Source organism: Sinohyriopsis cumingii, chromosome 11, assembly GCF_028554795.1.
Source record: "Sinohyriopsis cumingii isolate HCF-2022 chromosome 11, ASM2855479v2, whole genome shotgun sequence".
Taxonomy (NCBI): domain Eukaryota; kingdom Metazoa; phylum Mollusca; class Bivalvia; order Unionida; family Unionidae; genus Sinohyriopsis; species Sinohyriopsis cumingii.
The window spans coordinates 73,299,048-73,323,905 of NC_142971.1; the positions used below are offsets into that span (position 1 = coordinate 73,299,048).

General features: G+C 37.2%; 1 long non-coding RNA gene across 1 annotated transcript in view; it reads left to right on the forward strand.

Annotated features, from left to right (window-relative positions):
- Positions 1-24,858, forward strand: part of LOC149788730 (uncharacterized) — a 118,964-nt gene that overhangs the window by 88,577 nt on the left and 5,529 nt on the right. Inside the window, exon 2 of the long non-coding RNA XR_016424425.1 lies at positions 18,004-18,060. This is a non-coding gene — a long non-coding RNA (uncharacterized LOC149788730). The remainder of the gene's footprint in view (positions 1-18,003; positions 18,061-24,858) is intronic.

Consider the following 24,858-nt stretch of genomic DNA (forward strand, 5'->3'; position numbering starts at 1 on the left):
TCATTTCCAAGTACTTGACTTCCAAGTAAAATCAAGGTGAGGTATTTACTTCCTTGATTTCGTCGTTGACTTTGTCAGTGGACATACAATTTTTTAATTTTCTAACGCGAGTATTTATTATCTTTTTCATTTCATACTCGCCCGCCAGCGCCAACCTAATCTTTTCAATTGCACGAGATAGCGAAACAAATTCATTTATTTGTGTTTCTTCTACTGTGGCCAGCGATTTATACAAATTATATTGAATTTTTTTATGAATCGATATTGAGCAGGAATAATATAACGTCCTGCGCATTTAGCTTCATATAATGATTCAAAATAAGACAGAATTGTTTCAGGATTTAGTGATATATTAAATCCTTATTCTTCTAATTGTTTAATAGCAGAATCACATTATTGATATTTTCGTAATTAAAAGAAAAAAAACAGACATCACATCTCCTTGAGCCTCTAGGGTGTCTTATGACATCCTACCAAACTCAGGAGCGGAAACACGACCTCCATGTGAGCCCCTAAATAAATAACAAATAACAGTCTAGAGAGCCCAGAGGGTGTGTTTGCGAGCGACGACACATTCCCCGTATTGAACCTCTAGCTTATCAAATGATATGCTAGCAGGTTCATATAGGGACAACACAACATGTAGTATTTACACTATTATACATAATATTTACATCTGTAAAGCTCCTAAATTGCCACCACATTTCAGCAAGCTCACAGTAGGACAGTACAACATGTAGTATTTGCATCTGTAAAGCTTCTAAACTGCCACCGCATTTTAGCAAGCTTACAGTAGTATTGTATTTTTACACTATATAACTTAATTCTAACTTATCCTAGGACGGTACAAACATATAGTAGTAACTAAGGACAGCACAGACATATACGGGGTTATATTCTACGCCCAACAAAGTTGCACTCCCTCCCCCGAAATCAATCCGCGGAGTGGTAAAAGACCACCCCGTCAGGGGCGATAACGGGGAAAGTTGTGCAACTTTGTTGGGTTTCGAAACCCCGTACATAATTCGGACGCTATAGTATATAAACCGACTGATACTTGGAAGTTCAAAAATAGCTCACGCGATGGGCGTGACTTGTTTAAAATGTTTTATTTGTTTTTTTCTTAAATATGATCGTGTGGAAAATACAGATGAACCATAACCCCGAACAAGTGTAATAAAATATAGATTTCATCTGCAAAAAAAAGATAAATAGACAATTACGCCTTTATCTACGATAAAATCATTCTTGACTTTGTTAAGGAATAAAGGGAAATTATTTACTTCCTTGTGCACAGAAAACCGTCTGCTCGCTGTGTTACCTGTAAATAATATACCGCTAAGTCGAGCTCGATAAATTGACCTGTAATGACATTGCACAAAGGGAGGGAACTAATTGCATGAGATATGCCTAACGGAGTTATATCCGTTTGAAAATACTCGGATTTTAGTGATAATGAAAAATAATCTTTTGCCCACATGTTTTTGAGAGGGTAGATTTGATTATATTTTCTGCGACTCTTCGTACTGATGGTACGCAAATATCAAAATACTTACCAGCTGAGTTCATAGATGGAAATATTATTTCTTCATTCGTATCTAAGTTTAGAGATACAACTGCCCTAGACTCTCTCTTCCCCCAGTATTACCAGCCCTACAATTTTGGCTTTGCGTCACAGCTCTTAAATTGGATAAATTATTATTAAGTTTCTATCCATCAATGTGATCAGTTACAAGACCATCTTTGATCTCTCCGTTAAATACCTCAAACACAAGCCTGTGATTGTGATATTTTTTCTTTCCAATTTTGAATCGTAGATAACCAGCATTACTAACAGCGCCAACTGGTCTTTTCAGCCTGCAATTTCTGACTCTTCTCTCGCGAGATGCTTCGTAATTTTTAATGACAGGATGTGAGACAAATTCTTGGCTCATTTATATAATAATATATTTGTCTAAATTATAATTTGTCTGAAAACTTAGTTAAATAATCGCTCTCGGATTTCAGCGCATCTCCATTATTTTTTTATTGTAATATCGCTTGAGTTCACGGTATCGCTTTCCTCCGAACATTGCACACAACTGCGTTTTAACTCTGACCCCAATACCACATCGCAGGCATGATATAGGTCCTGTGCTTCCTCGTTTGATGCTTAGGAAATGTTGTCCACAGAATTCCTTCCTGCAGGACTTATTAAAAGGATTTGATGATTTTGTACCAAGCCACTTGCACCGGTTCATGTTATGTGTAATATTTCTTATTTTAATATTTGTCTTAAATATAATATGGAGGAGTTTTCGAGGTTATCTGCAGTTGGCGCCGGGAGATTCGATCTTGACAGACTAACCCGGGACTTACGACGACAATCCCTGACTGATCTATTTAATATTATCAGGAATGCCAAAAAAGAATTCCGCGACGACGGCGCATCTCACGTGTGGTCGTCATTTAAAATTATCCGCGACGATTCTGTCAATGTCGTTGACAAAGTCATCGATGCTACAATGAATGATGCACGAGCAAAAACAATTATAGATTATCTCACCGCTGATGAGGGTGGTCGGAAATATTTTTTCAGAATAAAATTTATTGTGCAAGCAGATTCTGATACATGGATTATCCGTGACAAACTCGACCCTGTTCTTGCTAGCGGAAAGACCATTCTGTTAAGTAAAGATTCCAAACCAGGTATGCTGACCGGGATTGATAAACCATATTACGCTCGAGCTTATCCTGTGACCACAGTCATTTATGGAATCTATCGAATAAAAAAATAAAAAATTGATAAACTCACCCCGATGAGAACGTCGTTGGCGCTGAATTGTGTAGCCGAGCGAGTAATGGAACATTTTAAAAATGCGATGCGCGGAAACGGTTTGACTGCGTTAAGACAGTCCAAGATAGCAGCGTGGGCTGAGCGGGTCAAACACACAGGAGCGTCAATAAACGATGTTGCCAAGCTAGAAAGCTCATTAAGATTTCCCATAACCGTAACAACGATAACAAAGGAAGTATTATACAAATCGAAATATAATCGATACGGGGCTTCAATAAATATCATTGATCATAACGCTCATGCTTGGACTAATGCGGTTATGATATTTCCGCGGGATCATGTTGTGAAATATTATTCGGGAAATATATTTGATGCTATCAAACAGATAAGCACAACCGACCCTGTGTCGATGTGGTTGTTTAAAAGCTCCGAAGATTCCGAGTATGATCAATTTGTAAAACCCAACGGTGAATTATACCGGACGGAGTCGTTGCAACAACAAATGAAAAAGCTCGCAGAGAAATATTCAGAAAACACTGAGCAGTTATTGGTTAATTGTTTTACAATTCCGAGTGTTGCCGCTTACACCGCAAGAGAAAGAAATTCATGGAGACCAACCCGAAGTCAGTTTCTCTCGGATATACAATTAAGTTGTGTCGAGTATGGACATGGCGGGCTGTGGAATACCCGGTATGACTACCGGGATATGATTTCCGTGGATATGATTGCGTGTTATCCGGGAAGCTTTCTCGGGATGGGCGAGTGTCGCGAATACTTTAAGCGATTTGGACATCCCACGAACTCGATGACACGAGATGCTATAAACGGTCCTTTACCTGATTTTGATTTGACAGGATTTGCTCGTGTGACTTCGTTTGAATTCGCTGCGAGACTTCATCCGTGCTGTTATGTTTGGTTTGGCAGACACTTCAGTGAAAAGCGCTGGGTACCAATAGTGTTATTGCGATATATGCTTGACAGCCGAATACTGGTATTGTTGACTGTCAGTGAAGCAATCATATCATATCGACCGCAGACCTCAGTTTGGTTATCAACACCGGAGAGTATCAGTCTCGATGAAGTTATTAGCGAGTATGCACGAAAGAGTCCAAATACTCCCATGGATGTCATTATCGGCGAGGCTCCTAAAGTTCTCAAGATCAAACTTAGCAATAGTGAAAAAATAGCAAAAGATCTCGGACGAAGAATAATCGGTAAATTTACTCAAGGTGGTACATATGATCATAAACTACATCACTCGCGACTGATTATCGATGATGCTGAATTGGATTTTATAATTGCTGATGCCATTGCGAGAAATATATTTTGTAATCGGGAGGACGCGCTCTTGTCCGACGGGAAATTGTTGGGCACAATTGTAAGTTATATCGACGGAGAATCGCCTCAATAAACACATCTAAGATCTTCGATGCTGGCTTATGTTTCTATAAATTTGCTATCAATGATAAATCGATTTCCTGACACCGCCGTTAGAGTTGCAACATATTCATTTTATATCAGTAAAAGATATTTAGAATCACTGGCTCGTCTTACAAAGAGCGTCGAAGACTTTTGCGATGAATCATGGAGTTCGTGGAGAATAAAAGCGGTGATGTTACATGAATATTGTGAACCCGCTGATGTTGCAATTAAGGATAATTATTGGAAATCAGAATTATCAGAAATGTCGAACGCACCATCTGTATGATCCAATCACCAGACACAAAACTGTTTATTTAAACGGAGCGGGTGGTTCTGGTAAGACAACTCGAGCGATTGAATTATTTCGAAATTCAGATATGATTGTGCTAACACCTACACACAGGCTTGCCATGGAGATGAAACAACGAGGAGTCAATTCTTGTACTTATCACAGCTTTTTCAAATACAGCGGCGGTGTATGGACGTCAAACCGAATGGGAACAAAATATATTCCCGAGAAAATAATTTGGGATGAGATATGTACGGTGCCGTTGGAAACGTTAAAAACGTTTCTTGATTGGCTGCTAACAGCGAATACTACAGTGATAATGTGCGGCGATCACGGTCAACCACCTCAGTTTGTCGGCGTATCCCCGCATTCGTGGTTAAAGGATTTTGTTGATTATTATGAAGAAGTGTCTGATGATCATAGAGCACTTGATGCAACCTTGAAGGAATTTAAAACATTAATCAGATTACAACCGAATAAAATTCAATGCGAAATTATGCCCGAGATGATTCCTGAAACTTCAATGAGCGACTTTTGGAGCGCGTGGAAACCAAACGATTTGATAGTGGCAAGTAGAAAGATAGTCAGAGACACACTTCAACAACAGCTATTTCAATTACAACAAGAAAAGTTTCCAATGCTGCCAGTGCCTTTATGTTATAGACCAGCTGATACGCGGTTACAGAATATAGATGTTGATATTCCTGGGACAGAGTCAAGGAAACAGAATTTAGTATTGAATGATATTGTGTTAGTTGATATTAATGCTGTCAAAGATTCACTAAAAATGAACAAATCCCCGTGGACGCTAGGATACGCAATGACAATTCATTCATCTCAAGGACTAACTATCAGTGATACAACTGTCTAGATTGTTGATGATCGAATCGAATGGTCAAACCTGGTCTACTTGGCTGTGTCCAGAGTCAGAAGAATATCTCAGCTGCGAAGAACTGTCTTGGAAGATTCAATAGCTGATAAAATTAATAATGAAAACAACAGCGACATAATAAGAAAAAAAACTCGCCGGTTACAAACAGTGACAAAAGAAATAATCGCGATTTCGACCTCGACGATGACTTCGTTGTTGAGCTGAAACAACAGCAGAATAATCACTGCGCGAGCTGTAATTGTTTAATGCTATGGCAGTATTCGAGTAATAATCCAAGACAATTCACCGTAGATAGAAAAGATAACAGTCGCGGTCATACACGCGATAATATCATGTTGACCTGTCTTGAGTGTAATCGACGTAGAGGCGCTAGTGCTAGTTAAGTGATCGGGGTGGTAATTGTGTGTCATCGGGAATGACTTGTAATTGCTCACGTGTGAATCCACGTTAAGGAGCAGTTGAATCCAACATGTAGATTGTTGGTCTGCCTGACGATCTTGTCACGGTGGATATCTTGTGTGTGGTAACACTCCAAATAGGATCAGTAGCTCTTCGTTTACCACCTTCAAGTTCACCTGGTTCATATAAATATCTTACAGTGACATTACCCAGTATTGGTTGTGCTGAAGAATCGCGTCGTACGGGTATATGTTTTTTTTTGTGATCGCGATGGCAGGTTTCATGTTGGTTGTTCGAGTAATTTCATTATTTAGCGTAGCTATCACGCTTGGTAATCTTGCAACCCATTCGCGCGATCTGGTATCCTGAATGAATTCATTCGCGTATTGATATCCAAATAACCGCTCAGCAAGTGTTCGATTGAATCGCTCAACAATTGCCTGATCACGATGAATTTCAGTATGCCCTCGTCTGATGGTGATGATATGTTGCTTCATCAACGATGATATTGCACCCTGAAATTCTTTGCCAGGATCAACTTGTAATAAATTTGGCCATCGCAGACCACTCTGTGGTCCACCACCTCGTTGATAAATTCGGTCAAACGCAGAAGCAACCTCAGATGCTGTTTTAGTCGTTAAAGGCTCAGCATCTTTGTATCAACTTGCAACATCAACTACAGTTAATGCGTACTTGTATGTTCGGCGACGAATGGTATCGTGTGGCAGAAATAATATATCAGCCTGATGAACCTCTTTTGGCACACTAACATTGAAATGCTCAAGGTGAATTTGTTTAGGACGCCGCAGATAAATTTGCCATATTGCCTGTCGGGATAACCAATTTTTAGCAGTAACTCTCGTAACTTTTGCTGCTTCAGCTAGTTTACTAATTGCTGCGCTACCTCTCCAATATCCGCTTGGGGAATAATAAATCGACTCCATTATATACCAGCACCTAGCGCTAATTTACCTTTCATTACAGATTTTATTAACCAGCTAGCTTACTTTTCTTTGAAAGATTTATCAGTGATGGCATTTAACGCATGAATTAATTTCACATCCGCGAGATGGCTCTGTTGCAAATCCTTACTTCGATAAGCTACATCATAAGCATGACACGCCTTATCAACAGCATTGATCGGATACTCACCTGGATTGGGCTGATTCTGGTCATTAAGTCTGATATCAAGTCGGGTTCCAGGACCACAGTAATTATATCCTGGAACATGATTTTCTCCTGGGTATTTAGCCCACGGAGCTCCTGGCAGCGCTGTTAACTTGGCTGCGATATCACCTCCTTTTTTTATAATAAATTTAAACTTTTTTGTACCGCATCGTTCACACTTGCCTGTAAGCGCAGATCGATTATTTTTTGTTGCAGTGGTTGTTAAATCTGCAGTTGGGGTACGTGTTCTACATTTCACACAATATAAATCCATATTATTTTATGATATATCTAATGGAGATCACTGACTTTTCTGCTACAAAATGATGAGAGCCAATCAAACATAACTCAGTGCTACCAAATTCTGTCCGAATGATTATTATAGGACCATCTGGGTCGGGTAAGACGCAGTTGTTACTTAATTTAATAATGAAGTGGATGAAGTGGGATAAGTTGTATCTGATTGCTCCATCTGTGGACGATCAGCGATGCTACAGCGTGTTAAAAGATTTTAATGAGAATGCAGCGTCGATAAATGACGGTGATAATATTATTGAATTTATTACTGACATCGATGAGTCGCCGGGTATCGATGATATTGACGGGAGCATCAATAATTTAGTCGTGTACGACGATGTGACGTTGGACAAACAAACAAACCCTGCCAGGATATTTTCACGCGGCAGACATTAAAACGTGGATGTGATTTATGTAACTCAACGATATACACAAATTCCGAAAGTGATCAGAGATGACTGTAACATTCTTGCGCTGTTCAACGGCGTTGACACACACACGTTACGAAATATACATCAGACTTGGTGCAGCGGCGACATGGACATAAATAAATTCAGAAATTTCTTTAGTCGTGCTGAGGCAAAACAACACGGATTTGTAACAATAAATTTACATGATCCTCGAACACGTTATCGAGTTGGGTTAGATACAATTTTTAACTAGACAGCAGAAGCAGAAACGGCGACGACAAGCAAACTCTGCCAGGGACTTTCACACAGCAGCAGAGAGGGCGACGACGCCACCGAGTGTTTTCGCAAGATAGACACCTGTGATAACAGAAATAGTTGTATAGGTAGATATTTTCATGAGATAACACTTCTAGTCAGAAAAACATGGCAAAATAAGTCTTCTCCGCTGACTTGAAGGGTTTATTTTGTGAAAAATAATATCTCTATCTAAAATGTGCTCGATATAAGGCTCTGTTAAGCGAAATACTTTGTGGGATTCGCCCTCTCTGCTGCTTCCCACAAGTACACTGACAACTATTACAACGACAAAAAAACAGATCACCAGTTACAGGTACATGTAACTGTGAACAATGCGGTACAAATAAATTTAAATTTGTTTCTAATCCAAACAATATAAAACAAAGAGGAGGTGATATTGCCGCCCAGTTAGCCAAACTACCAAGAACACCATGGGCTAAGTACCCAGGAGAAAAACACCTCCCAGGATATAATTACTGTGGCCCTGGAACTCGACTTGATATCAAACTTGATAACCAAGATCAACCAAAAGCAGGTGAATATCAAATAAATGACATTGATAAAGCGTGTCATGCTCATGATGTAGTTTATTAATATTAAAGCAAAGAATTTCAGCAGCGGCATATCGCAGATGCAAAATTAATTCACGCGTTAAATTCCATAAAAAATAAAACTTTCAAAGAATCATTAGCTAATTGGTCGGTGAAATCTGCAATGAAGGGTAAGCTTGTATTGGGAAACGGTAATTGATCAACCGATTATTATAATAATGGAGTCTATTTATTATTCCCCAAGAGGATACTGGAGGGGTAGAGCAGCGATTTGCAAACACGCTTTGGCGGGAGGTGTCGAACGTTCTACTGCTGAAATAAGGTTAGCCCGACAGGCAATATGGCAAATAATATATACCACCGCATTAAACAATACAATACGCGCAATTTAATGTCAGCGTTTCTAATGAAGTTCATCAGGCTGATATTTTATTTTTACCACATGATACTAGACGTCGAGTAACAGACAAATACGCGTTAACAGTCCTTGATTCTGCAAGTATATATAAAGAAGCAGAGCCGTTATCAACAAAGACAGCTGCTGAAGTAGCTTCTGCGTTTAAACGAATTTATCAATGAGGACTCCTAAAATGGCCACAGCTGTTACTGGTTGATCCTGGCAAAGACTTTCAGGGCGCAGAATCATCGCTGATGAAGCAACATCATGTCAAAATACGACGAGGACATACTGCAATTCACGGTAATCAGGCAATTGTTGAGCGATTTAATCGAATACTTACTGAAAGGTTATTTTGACATCAACACACGAAGGAAATCATTCAAGATACTAGATCTCGCGAATGGGTTGCAAGATTACCAAATGTGATAGCTGCGTTAAATAATGAGTATCAGCTGGTCTATAACACAATGGTACACGTAACGCTGAGAATGTTTCTTTGTAATTTCAGATAACCTCCGTTGAAGTGTATCCATCAAATCAGCTGGTCTCCACACTTGTCGAAATTCGTTCATTGAGGTTTCTGAAATTATTTTACGCATTATTGCACACTGAATTTTATTCGGTTGTAGTTTGATTATTTTTTTAGCTCCCTTAATTCTGCATCAAGAGATATGTGATCATCAGTTATCTCCTCGTAATAATCTACAAATTCTTTAGCCAATCATGTGGATATGGTCCAACAAACGGTGGTGCTTGATCGTGATCGCCGCACATTATCACAGCTGTATTTTTCAATAACAGCCAATCGAGAAACCTTTTTAATATGCCTTTAGATACTGTGCACACTTCATCCCAAATAATAAATTTTGGAATACATTTCGCTCTCAGTTGGTCAGGAGTCCATGTGTCACCCTTGTATAAATAAAAGTTGTGATAAGTACATGATTGCAATCCTGGTTGTTTCATTTCACTTGCGAGTCTGTGTGTAGATGTTAGCACAATCATATCATCTGAATCCTGTCGAAATAATTCGATCACCCAAGCTGTCTTATCAGCCCCCCCCCCCCGGCCCGTTTAGATAAACAGTCTTGTGTCTGAATACTGTATCATACACGGACGGCGCAGACGATAATTCTGATGTCTGATTGCTGCGATAAATATCTTTAATCGTAACATCCGCGGATTCAGCATAATTATATCACATTTCTTGTTTTATTCTCCACGAACCCCATGATGCATCAGTGTATGTAAAATGAGTTACCAATTATGTATATAAAATGAATCTGTTGCAACTCAGACTGCAGTGTCAGGGAATCTATTTATCATCGATAATATATTTATAGACACATAAGCAAGCATCGAGGATTTTAAATGAGTAAACTGAGGTGACTCATCATCAGTATAACGAACAATTGTACCTAATCGTGTTCCGTCAGATAAGTTAGCGTTTTGTCGACTTACAAATATATTTTTCGTTGTTGCATCAGCGATTATAAAATTATATTCGGCATCATCTAGAATTAATCGTGCATAATGTCGTTTATAATTATATACCCCACCCTGAATAAATTTGCTAATTATTCTTCTACCGAGAACCTTTGCGGTTTTATCACCATCAGCTGATGATAACCACACTTCGGTCTGCTTCCGATAATGTAATTGCCTCAGTTGCAATCAACGATATTAATATTTTACAATCAGTCATATATCGTAATGAAACTATTGGTGCCCAGCGTTTTTCTGAAAAGTGTCTACCAAACCAAACATAACAGATCGGATGAAGATCTTTAACTATTTTGAATGATAAAATACGAAAAAACCCTGGCAGGTCAAAATTAGGTAACGGTCCATTAATCGCCACTCTGGTCATCTCATGTGTGGGGTGTCCAAATCTTGTAAAATATCCAGACCACTCGCCCAATCAAACAAAACTTCCCAGATAACACGCGACCATTTTAACCGATATAAGGTCATTGTGGTCATATTCGGTATTCCACAATCCGCCGTGTCCGTATTCACAGCAACTAAGCTGCACGTCTTCGAGAAATTCAAATCGTGTTGGCTTCCACGAATTGTTCTCTCTTGCAAAGTGACCTGGAATAGATGGAATTGTAAAACATTTATTTAGTAATTGCTTAGTATTCTGTGTTGAAATTTTCTGCGCAAGGTTTTTCATTTCTTCATGAAGAGATTCTTTACGATCTATTTCACCATTAGGTCGTACATATTTATCATATTTCGCATCATCTGAACTTGTAGATAACAATACTGACACATGATTGTTTTTACTTATTTGGGGAATACATTTAAACATGTTTCTTCCAGAGTCTAAGTAAAATCTTACAGTTCGATCTCGTGGAAATATTGTGACTGCTCTGGTCCACGCGTGAGCATTGTGATCAACGATATTTATTGAAGCCCCCCTTTTTTATAATGTTTCAAATCGTGTAAAATCTCTCCTATTATCGTTGCTACGATTATTGGGAATTTTAGTGTTTTCTCTAACTTTGTGACATAATGTATTGTAGCAACGGTATCCATGACCGATTCAGCGCGTTTGTTTATTCGCTCAGGTCGTATATTTGTTAACCCATTTCCACGCATCGCATTTGTAAAATGTTCCATTACTCACTCGGCTACACAATTCAACTTTGAAAATCTCATTGGTGCATGGTCATTAATCTTGGATTTATCATTTAGCTGATAAATTCAATAAACAATCGCTGTTATAGAATGCGCGTGTTCGTAATATGGTCTGTCAATAACAGTCAGTAATCCTGGTTTGGAATTTTTACTTCACACAGCGGTTTTTCCATTAGCAAGGACAGGGTCACGTTTGTTACGGATAATCCACACAGTGGAAGCTGTTTCTGCTAGCACAATAAACTTTATTCTGAAAAAATATTTCTGATCGTTGATATAATCGATAATCTTTTTCGCCCGGTTATCATTCATTGTACCATCAATGACATTGTCGATGAATTTGTCACTGCGTATACGTTTGAATGTCGACCTTGTGCGAGATCCCCCATCATCACGAAATTCTTTTTTAGCATCTCTGATAATATTAATCAGACTAATCGTCAGATCAGTCAGACCTCGCCTCCGTAAGTCAGGTGTTATTCTGTCAAGACCGAATCTTGAAGTGTTCCAAGTCTGGATTGTAGATAATCTCTCAAACTCTTCCATATTATATTTCAGACACGTATTTAAATGAAAAATATTATATATAAGATGGTTCAAATAAGAAATCAGTGGAAGTGGTTGATGGTAGGGTATTCAACACCTTGCAACAAATCCCACGAGTAGGAATTCTGCGGTCAACATTTGCAAAGTATAAGGAGAGGGAGTCTTGGTCCACAATTGTGTTTACGGTGTGGTGCTGGAGGTAGAAGGAAAACACAGCTGTGTGCGTGTTGTGGTGGTAAAAATATAGAGTTAAAACGATATTATAATAAAAAATAACAACCCTGTCATGATAAGGTTATAAGATCCCCTGAAGACTATATAGAATGATTTGAAGATAAGTTATACTTTAGACGAATAATATTAAGTATGACTAGAATAAAAATAATTTATGAAGCATCTTATGATGGTGTAGTAAGATACTGCCAATGGAAAAGACCAGTTTGCACTGTTGATATTAATGGTTATCTTAGATTTACTGTTGGGAAGAAAAGGTATTATCACAATCATATATTTATATTCGATGTTTATTCACGGGGAGATCAAAAATGTCCTTGTGATCGATCATATTAACGGACAGAAACTTATTAATTCTCTTGAAAATGTACAGGCTATCACACAGAGCGAGAATTCTGCACGGGGGTACTGGCCGGTTTAAGACGATTGGAAAGAGAGCGATTAAATCTTTTAATATTGAAACGGTTGAAATAATTATATTTCAGTCAATGTCCGCTGCCGGTAAGTATTTCGGTATTCAGCCGGACCGAGTACGAAAAGTCGCAAATAAAATATACATATCATAGTTTTCTCAGACGTATAAACAGCGGATCTAATTTTGTTATATTTAGATACAGGTAGTGAAGAGATATAACTCTACCGTGGATATGTAACGCGGTTGATAGAGTTATTGTTTTTTCCTGTACTGATTGACCGCCTCCTAGATTCATTACCATATAGTTGTATACACATTGTACCAACTCAATTGGACTATTACATTTTTGAATGTATCATAAATGTACATGCTGTCTGAAATAGACTCAAATTTAAATTATCATTCTTTCCTCGCTTAGTCAGTATCTTTATTTTTTCTATGTCCATGATTTCAGAATACCTGTAAGAAATATTTTACTGTGGTAACGGTTAACATGAAAGTAAAATAACTACGGTCTATCTTGTATGAGTTCTATTTCAAGCCCTAACAGTTATCTCCGATTACTTCCCGTATATATTTATCAAGGACTGTCAACACGGGCAGGTGAATTGATTAGTTTTGATAAATAATATTTTTTTCCACAGACAGTATATAATTTGTACTGAATCCTTTCTGTTTTTGGTTCATCTACATTATTTTTTTTTAATTATAATTAAGAAAAAATAAGAACATAAACAACAAATAAGACAGGCCTATCGCGTGAGCTATGTTTGAATTTCCAAGTATCAGTCAGCTTATGTACTACAGGTAAATACATCTTCCCGCCATGTCAACATGTGACGGGTATTTTTGCGATCTCTAGGGGTTGATTTTGGGGCGGAGGGTGTGCAAAATCGGTTGAGCATAGAAAATGACCCCGTATCTGTCTGTAGCATCCTATACTTTTATTGTGCTGTCCTTAATGTAAATAGTGCAAATACCTTACTGTAAATATATCTTCTTGAACCTACTAGACTGTTATTTGACAATCTAGAGGTTTCATGGGAGATTGTGCCGTCCTTACTGTAAATAGTGTAAATAATATGTGTTGTGCCGTCCTTAATTAAGGTTTACTGTAGTATCCTTCTGGACTTGCTAAGATGCGGTGGCACCCTAGAAGTTCACATAGGTAGATTGTGGCATCCTTAATCAAGATTTATGTGTTTTGACGTCCTCAGAAACACGCCCTCTTGAGTCTGCTAGACGAAGATTCGTGAACATACTCTTATGAACGTCATACTCGTCCCGTAACGTGGATAAGTTATTATATACGGTGCTGTAGTTAACGTCCACATAAGTATTTGTTTCCGCGTCTGCGTCAGATGTTGGGTTACCGCGCACTACTATTTTATTTCCTCTCATGCTGAGTTCACCTGTCATTGTGTCACCGGTATTCCTCAAACGATTAGCTGCGCTTCTTGTAATTTCATCTCTGATGTTTGTAAAAAAAATATACTTGAGTCTATGATTCTACCGGTGTCAATAAACACAGGGATGGTATCCGTGACCGCACCGAGTACTCGTCGAACTATATCATTCCATTTGATGTTGCAGGTTTTTAAAACACCGTATCTGTCCTGTAAAACAACAACTTCATCTCGGTCAAGCCCAGCCAGGTTCATGAGATCATCTTTTGTCACGTATTTTGATAATTCTATGTCAGTTCTTTTACTCGCACCGCGGAATCTTCCGTAAATATCTAATATTATTCTTTTCTTCTTTTTTCCAAATGGGGATCTAAATCAATGATTTTTCAAACTCTTTACTTGTATAATTGTGCACAACTTTGTGAGGTGGTATTTATAGTTTTGATACAGACCCGAACACAGCAATTGCTTCGCGGCCGCATATTGGCGGATCGGTTAATTTTTGTGTTGATAACGTCGAATACCAAACTGATATTTGCAGGGTGTAGCATATTTCATAAGTTCCTGCGGTGGAGCTAACCCGTACGAGTCAAAATAAATAATCCCACAAAGGTCAATCGAGTATGATACCTATTGAGCTCCGGGTCCAGTGCTATTATCGAGGTTAATAATACCAGTTTCAGAGCTGTTTGGATGTTTTCGTAATAAACTCGCATAAAAAACACCTCTGAAGTTTTTTTATCTTCAGTTGTTTAGCCGCATCAAGTAAATCATAATTTGACATCAGTGTAAAACCCCACTGTGGGTTTAACATATATAAATTCCTGAAAGTCTAAGAACTTTTACTTGAACGGATCGTCCTAGATAAGTTCCCGGATGTATCAGACCTTTTCCTAGATAAGTTCCCGGAGGTCTTAAGCCGTTTCCCGTTGCTTTTTTAATGTCATTCCAGCGGCAGTTCCAACAGCACCTAATGCAGCCGCCTTTCCAACAGCTGGTGCGGCTACGGCTATCAACGCTGATATTGCTACGAGAAGTGTAAATATTCCTCCGTTCTTAACCATGTTATTGATAGCACCAGTTGAGAGTTTAAGTCGTACTCCGGTTGTAGATTGTGTAGCATCATTGAGATGTTTAAGTTGACGTTCTGTCAACGACAGATTATTTTCACCGCCTATGATTTGATTGTGCTTTAGCGTCATTGTTGTTCCGTATTTTGTTGCTGATGCTGACTATAATTTCTTAATATGACCAGGAGTCAGACTGACGCTAACGTGATGGTAGGACATTTTATAAAATACTCGTGTTTTCAAATCGTTACATATTTTTCACTGGCCCTTCAACGAATTCAGTCGGCCACCATCATCTTCTAGTAACATCGCCTTGTCGCTTAGTATATCCATGATTGCTCTGGCGCCTGCAGGAATAACCGGTGGATCATCTGCTCCTGCTGGTGCTCGGGAATTTATATCAACGACTGATTGCCTAAATAAATCAAGATGTTCTATCGAGAAGTAATAGATCGGATACAGCGTAGTAAAATCGCGTTGTGATATTTGTAATCCATTATCGATGTTTTGAACACGCCCGATATACGACATTAATCGATGATATACACGCGCAACATGATTGTGCTAAAACTTCAGTAGTATTTCTTTATGTCTGTTTATCCTCAAAGCAACTTCAGAAACATCTAATAGGTCAAATACTATCGGATTTCCTTTTTATCGGTCTACTCTGAGGTTTGCCTGAAGCGCAACAAATATATGTCGTGGTGCTGACACTCCCTCTTGTGATGCTATTTGCCACGTGAACAACCGAGTAGCGTTAATGGCGGTACTATCTGTGGTCATTGTGAGCCATGATATCATTAATTTACCACCTGTGTTCATAAAAGAAAGTTATCACTATTCTTCATGTCGCATCGTTCTAGTTAGATTTTTTAACAAGTACTATTGTGTGCTTGGCGCCAAATATAACTTGTATGACATACACGAAGAATCCAAAAATATGAGATAATGGAATCACACATGACAACTCTTTGTTGTCGTTTAACATTCTTTGGTGTGTGGCAAAACCGAGATTATAATCTTCATTCATTGATCCAATTTCGGTTCAAGCTGCTGCATTCATTATCATGTTTCTGTGCTCTGGATGATCATTTGTCTCTTTTGCAAACATCATGGATGGACCACCCGATCTTGTATAGTCGTCGAGTATCTTGCAAGAACAAGTATCGTCGTGACAACATTGACATTTTCAAAACACGATTCAATATCCTTTCCGTCAATCGAACATGTAGCTCAGTTAAATAACGCCATTATGCCGTTGTTTACAAAATCAATTCGATGGCCAATTCCTTATCCTGCATTATCTTCTTTTGTGAGTCTACCTTCAACTTCAATAAATGCTTCAGCGGGTAAGAAATATCTGCCTGTATCTTGAACTTGTAGCTCAATTCTTCCTCGTACGTTGGGTGTGCGCGCATGATAAGAATAATACTGACAATCACGCATAGATTCGTCTTTGCGGATTGGGGCATCCAAATCAAATGCTGGGTCGGATATGCGCTTGAACATTTTTATTATACTTGTTATCGTCTAACACGAAGACCACTCCCTGCTATCAAATGTGCAGTTATATATTTTTCTATTTATTTTACTGACATTCGCGGGCGTTTCCACGGTTCTTGGTATTTTTTTCTTGTTGAAACGGTTTTCGTCGTCGTATTAGTCGTGCTATTCTGTCCTTGATTGCCCTGAACGCGCTACCAGCAGCACCACTGATTGCACAAGGAGCCTTTTCACGAATGACATCCATGGTTTTCACGGATAATTGTTTTGCGATCGGGGTTACTTTGGGAGCTATTCTTGTAACTAAACCCAGAACAACATCATCAAGTCCATCTCCGTAATGCGCACTATAAACAGGTAATCGTGAATTTACTGCTCTGACCATTCTAGACCCATGATGGGATTTGTGTATAATCATCGTATTTGTTAGTTTTTCGTTTAATCGCTGTAATTTCCATCAACTAGTTCATCAATAAGTTCCCGATAGACATTAATATCCATGATACCGCCATGAAATAATCGCCGACAGATATCAGCCGATTCATTGATTATTTCCGGGGAATTATTACCAGCCCGCGTTCCTCCTATAACAACTTCTAACCGTTGCACGCCATTGAGGATATTGTTAGGACAAGTAACAAGACCACTTCCTGTAAAATCACTTCCGGTCGCTCCTTCTTCCTCAGTTGTTTCCGCCTTTTTCTCAAAGAGTCTTAATGGTGATCTTTCTACTTTTGCTTTTTTTAAGTTCCGACATCAACATTTGCTGCGGTGAAGAAGATTGTTGTTGTTCTATCTGTTGCTGTGGTGGAGGAAGTTGATATGAAGGTTCCTGTTGGAGGGGTTGTAGTCGATGCTGTTGTTCTATTTTTTTCAGTGTCTTTCTATAAAATCTTCGTAGTTTTTCACCAAGACTTCTGTATTCCAAATCATCATTTCTGGCTTGTGTTTTGTTTCCATTTAATAAGATTATCATTATTTACATCTTCATAAGCGGGTTTTAAAATATTAAATATAGTAATTCATATTTGTTTCAAGTAATATTTCACTTTTAACGTTTCTAATATCATCGACAAAACCTTCCTCACATTTTTTAATCAATTCAATATTTTCTTTTATTGGTTTAGGTTTAAGCGCAAGTTCTTTTTTCACGCCGGCGTCTTCAGTACGAATTTTGCCATTACCTTCAAGTATTTCTTTACCTTCCGGTTGAACTGCAGGTATTCACTTGGAAGTGCTCGTAAAATCTTTTTTGTTTGTTTAGTTCTCGCTCTCATTTTTTCCAGTTTGTTCAGCAGTTTGTTTGACTGATGGAAGAAGACCTTCAGTAACTGTTGTAACAGGTATAAATAAATGTTCTGTACCTTCTGCAAATTCAACTTGGGATTCTTGTAGCGCTTGTAACTTTTCTTTAACAGCTTTTTTTTTATGGTATATCCTTTTTCATTATTTCCTCTCGCTCCCGAGTCAATCTAGTTGTGTAAGCTTCTCCTAGGTTTGCCATTATTTGATATAACTTTTCTTAATTGATAGAATTAAAGGGGGCGCGACCTGAAACGGCGTCATCGTAATAAAACAAACGTATATGTTTTTTCGAAAACGATGACTCGACAAAAATAACAGAAAAACTAACTCCGTAGAGAGACTCACTCTCGGAATGTTAGAGGCCTCGGTTTCATGTTATCAGCGCATTTTTTCGTTTTTGTAATAATGGTTAGTTTACCAAAGTAACGCTTATAAAATGAGGTTGGTTCGCCCCCTCTGCTGCTCATAAGAAGTGAATCATACTGACGAGGAATTTAAGGCTCCTGTCATTGGTAAACACAGAGGCGTGGCTGTCCACAATAGGGAAATTAAGTCAATGTATTTGTATTAGTCCAATATCCCATGTAACGGTTTGTATTTGTATCAAAATTTCTGACTCACCAAAAATATAATAGTTGTAAAAAAAATGAGAAAACTGAATTTGAATTGATAAATGGAATTTTATGCTGAAATAATACCGTCGTTTCACCCAATATAATACTTTGGCCATTTACAGTGTAATTAGTTCTAGTCAAACGTGTTGATTTCTAAATGACCGATTATAAAGGTCTCGTACAAGCTGCCTGTTTACACATGTATGCCTGGATCATTATTACCTATGGCATTCTTAACACATTTTTGATTATTGATATTTGCACAAGAAACATAGTCTCAGATAGTTTCTGCTGAAGTGCAAACTTTATTATTAAGAAGTATTTATATATAATTGATGATAGAGTGTTGGTAACTGGCCTATTTTGTTTTTCAGCATGTTTGAAGAAATCGAGCTCAGACATACCAAAATAAATGGACATTTACAACGTCCCGGTATAGACGTATTACTGTGGGTGACATATATTGCCAACAGCTAAATTACATACAAATGAATTGTAAAATCTGTTTACCTAAATTTCTAAATTTAAAGCATCGACAAAATATATAATGTTACGGTAGATAATTTCAAAACCGTGTCTTTAGTTACTGGAAATTGTCTTCTTTCTTCTCCCTCTGCCATATGCATTTAATTTCCTTCAGCAAAGAGTGAGCATCGTGTAATAATTTGATTGTAACATTTGCTGCGTGTTGTTAAATGTTCTAAGTCTTGCATGATCAGTGAACATGATATAATTTAGATATGTTTTTAACAATGTTTGCCCCATAGTTTGTTCCGTGCCAAAACAGACAATTCCGTCTCTTTATTGTCTTCTCTGCTGACAAAATACAACGTGCCTTTACATATAGTCCTTAGCCGACACACATAATTCTACCCTCACGCTGTATTCTGTGCCGACCAAAACAAATCTGCCCTTTTGTGTAGACAGGCGCGAATTAAGATAAGTACCAAAACCATTTGCAATAGGAATGAGTTCAAAATCTGAAACAATTTAATATGTTATTTTATCATAGCCCGTTGTCCAAGTTATCGAACAATTACGACTCGCCTAGGTTTCATGTTCATTATCATTGTGTGATATAAAGCAAAAAATCATCCAAACAGAGCGTTAAACAGCAAAGGCACTACTGGATATGCATTCAACGGAGCGTTAAATAGCAAAGGCACTACTGGATATGCATTCAACAGAGCGTTAACTAGCAAAGGCACTACTGGATATGCATTCAACAGAGCGTTAAATAGCAAAGGCACTACTGGATATGCATTCAATAGAGTTCATTGGGGATTATATCCAAACGTTAGGAAATAATCCAGTTATTATACCTGGATTCATTTTTCTTTTGTAATGGACGAATTTATCTTAAGAAGCAATGCATTTGCACTGAGCAAATCTGGCCTAGACACATACAGTTGCAACCAGTAATGAATAATAAAAACATTATTAATGAGTACAAATGAGGCTATATTAAAATATGCCATCTCATGTATCTGTTTCAATCAAAAATCATTTCATCCTCCACTAGGGTTCTATTTAACATGCAAGTATCATGATGACTACTTTCATCTGAACGCGATCCAAAATAGGTCACACAACAGTCTTTTAAATGAAATAAAAGTAAAATCATAATTTGAGTTCCAAAACGTTTTACAGTCTAACTTAAAAAGTACAACTCCTCTGGGAATAAGTTCGAACGTCTTAACTGAACAGATTTATAAGAATATAACCAGCTGTTTCTACTTCTAGGAAGTACCCACCAGTATCAAAATAATGATAAAGCATAGAACAAACAATTTTTGTTTTAGTACATATTAAAATACCTATTTTGTCGTATAAGTAGAAGTTAAAAAGCACGTTGATCAAATAACACGATTATTTCCTTTTATTCAAATCTCCTATAATCTAATGTTAAAATTACATTCATTTATTTAGCATTAGTCTAAAAAAAACATACCTCTCTATTTCATTGCTTTTCAGCAAAGATTGCAACGGTATTATTCGGTATACCAGCCCTACAAAACTATTTTGAAGTCATTGTATCCTAGAAGATGGCATCCATACTTGATCGAGTTCTCTTATAAAGCGAAATAATTCTAGCCAACGGACAAATTAGCGACGAAGTCTATTCTTACAAGTCTTAAAATGGTATTATATCTCATTATTTGGCACGTAGTTCAATATTGTAAAAGTATTCAAACTGGCTGACGATGATCGTGTTTATAGATCATTTAATGAGGTCACCTGACATTTGCTTCTTATAAAAAGCGACATATTTGTCTTAGATATTCCTGAAACTTATTGGGTATTATGAATATAGAAATGATTATGCTTAATGTTTGGCTTGATCTAAATAGCCTCGGATTTCTTTGCTGTTTTTCATGACATATGTGTTTGTTGACAGTATTCACATCAATTTGAAAACTCGACCATTAGTTTGGTAAACTTAGTTCTAATTTCACTTAAATCTTCAACCTTGAAGATGAATCAACACTGCGCATTAAATTATTCAGGGCACAATCAGTAGGACAAGATGAAAGTCGCACAAAAATAGTAAACTTCAGCGATGTTAGTCATGTAGTGACTATGTCTAATCCTTTTACTTCAGTCTATTTTGCTAAAGAGAGTTAATATGTCAAAACCACGACCATAACATTATGCATGGGTCTCCCAGTGCTATCTCTCTTTTTTGTTTCAATATTTGCGTGAAATTGACGCCTATATCTCCAAAAACCATCAATCCTTGAAAAAAGCAGCTTTATCGTTATGACTAAAGACGTCGAGATGTTATCTACATAGATGAGAGTAAGTTCTCATTTTAATCGGGAAAGAAAAACATAATGATTGAAAATTATAACATATAGACCAATTCAATTACCTAAGTTAGACACTGTACATGGTTTGCACATAACTTTGCAATATGATCGGAAATCTTAGGCGGTCAGATGTTGCAAAGAACAAACCGCGCCTAAAGCAGTTTTAATCCTTGTACAATAGTTCCTGTAAAATGTACTCTGACCAACTTTTTATCTGAAGTAATGCATTTAACAAAAGTGCTTTCCTTAACGTATTACCAAAAACAATGTATGAAAAAACTTGATTTAAGACTCACAGAAAATAAAAGTATAAGGAGCTACATTATATTTGGTATAAAGGTTAAGGCAGACAAAAGTTCGGAAACACCCCGTCTTAAACTTCATACAGCTTGTCACTCAAATGTCATGCAAACATTTACCTAATGTTCAAATTCTTTGTCTCTGGAATCGACCATCATGCCATACATATGGGCATTTTTAACATGGAAAAATGGAAGCTTAAAGTTAATTTATCCTTGTTCCAAGAATCCCATAAAAAATAACCTAATGTTAAGTTCCCGTTGTCCCCCAAGTCCTATAAAATGGCGGCCTAATGCTTAATTGTCTGGTTTTCTCTAAAATTCTTAATGCTTTTTAACATAGGATTCCCGTTTGGCTCTCATGTGCTATTTTTCTGTCTGGTGTACCATACTTGCAACCAAATATTTTAGCATCAGTGACAAATCCGATTACTTTTCCGGCCAAAATATAGCATGTTACACTGTTACCATTTCTATCTAGATAGACTCTCCACATATGATCGACCTAACCACGCAATATTCATTTAAGTTAGATTACATTTCCGACAGAACAGATATAGCCTGTTACACTGTTACCAGTTCAAGCCAGACTGATATTACACATGATATATGAACAATTTTTCAGATGAAATTCCATTGAGAATCTTTAAAAATAAAACCACTGTGGGATATAGTGTGGAACACAGACACACGAAACGTAGAAGGTATCTCTGAAATCTCAGTGCCTATAAATAAAGAATAAAATATTCAGTTTTTGTGCATGACTGGATATTATGGGAAATTTTTTTAAAATGTAACTATAATTGTCTAATCTCTTTTCAAATTAATTGAGTAAGGAAATATTGTTTCTATGGTCTGATAAATGTCAGGATGCTTTTGTTAAATTAAAGGTTATACTTAGGAGTGCACCTGTTTTTACAGCTACAGATTTCAATTATTGATAATGTCTGTTTGTGTAAGTGATGTAAGGGTTGGTGTGGTATTGATTAAAGAAGACACATATGGTGTGGATTATTCAGTGTGCTATTTGACTAAAATACAAACAAGGACGAGAGAAATTTTTGGACAACCGATAAGTAATGCTTGACTTTAATATTTAATTTGCAGCATACGTGTATATTAGTTCACATCCTTCTCCGATTATTGCAGTACAACTCCTTACTTTCATTAAGAAATACAAATGACAAATCAGATTGTTGAGATAGAATGTGATGCAGTAGAGTGGGACAACTGTTGTGGAATCAAATTTTCTAGTGGTAACGTAAACATATAAATAAATAAAGGTACATGCCTAATAGTGTGGTTCTCATGCCTTAAAAGACACACAGAAGGCAAATATAAACACGAAACTCGTCAACAACTTAAAAATTGCAGAGCTTTTCGTCATTGCTAATAAGCTTAACATCCCTTCAAATATCGATCGTTCAAACAGTGCATGTATTAAGAAACATAATAAATCTGATTTAGTTTTTTCTCTCAGATTCATACAAAAACTGATGAATATTTAATACAAGGCTGTTAAATATTTGATACAAATCTGATGCATTTTAATTTGACTGGCTTTGTACCTAAAACAACATTCTAACAGTAATGTCCACAACCCAATAGGATCATATTTTTCAGTTCTACTGAATTAACGACATCTTCTCACATACATTCCAAACCCTTCATAGAGAACCTCCACACTGGAGCGATTGTTATATGAGAATGTAAATTGATGCAAGCAAATACAGTTCTTGTTAAGTTCTTTATATATTGATATTATTTTGAGTCATTTTGGGAAAAACTGTTCAAATCGAATGTCATGCTTTGGAGGAAACCACATTAACGCAGATCGGGCGAAAGTTGCACCCATGATCTCTGGAACCATTTTGAGATGAAAACTTTTATACATGCTTAAAGAATACAATTAATATGCAAATAGCTCATACTGAGATATGAAGTTGCAACTATTTATAACATAAGGTTGGATTGAAATCGTTAAACATATCCATATCTTTATTTCACGTTCTACCATCCCTTTCCTAACTCCAGAACATCATCCAGAATCAGGAACCGTTATTGTCGAGTCAGCTTCCGCAAGCATCATACCAAAATAGGAACATCCTCTGCCAAGATGCGTACACGAATTTCAGTTTAGAAGCATGATTGAATAATCCATATAGAATTATCTTATCCCTGTCTTGGGATGTGAAGCCTGAGGTGCCGTTTAATAGCCTTGGGTAACACCATTCAAGATGTCGAATTCTCCATCTATTCTTTTAGATGTAGTCCATATGCAATTAGGATCTCACATCACAAAGAGAAATCACATTTGACCTTCTCACCGTGCATGATGTTTATGTCAACCATGGTTATGTTTCAGCAAGATGATTCCAGCAACGACGACAGTAAAAACGGAAGCAAATAATTACCTGCGCAGTGTTGTCATCTGATAACACTACGGTTTAGAGTTCAGATCTTGCGTCGTATGAAATTTAAAATTTATGTTAATGTTTTCCTGGTAAACACAAATTCATTAATCAAGATGTCTTCAAGACACCTTGCATTGCTGTCCAATGTATATTCTGTGAAAACGTATTTATATCATTCGTCAGAATATGTTTCGTTCTATAACCTCCATTCGTAGATACTAAAACTAACTTTAACTTATTCTCTGATCTCTACTCGCTTATATTATCGTTTACGCGGTCTTATTCTTTAATTTCCAACTGTATATACTAATGGTTACTCTATGTAACTCTAACAAAAGTTGGACATATCTTTATGAACAGCAAAAGTTGAAAATTTTAATGGCAATGGTATGCAACGTTATTGCAAATGTAATGGATGTCTGCCATAAGTCGCATGCCTGCCAATTAGTTTGGTCTTTGTTCAGCGATAGTTGTTCGGCTTGTGGTAAAGACTAAATATGTTTTAACTGTATATAGGGTTTTGTGACTGAAGTTATTGGACCCACCGTTAACAACTGTAAGTAAATATAAATATGAAATATACACTGTGTTGTATTTCTTCAATGTAATTGTATGTTTGTTTTAATTAGTTTTAATTTCTATTTCATTACATGTTATTGCAATGTGACACTGCATGCTGGACTTGACGTTGTCCAAAAC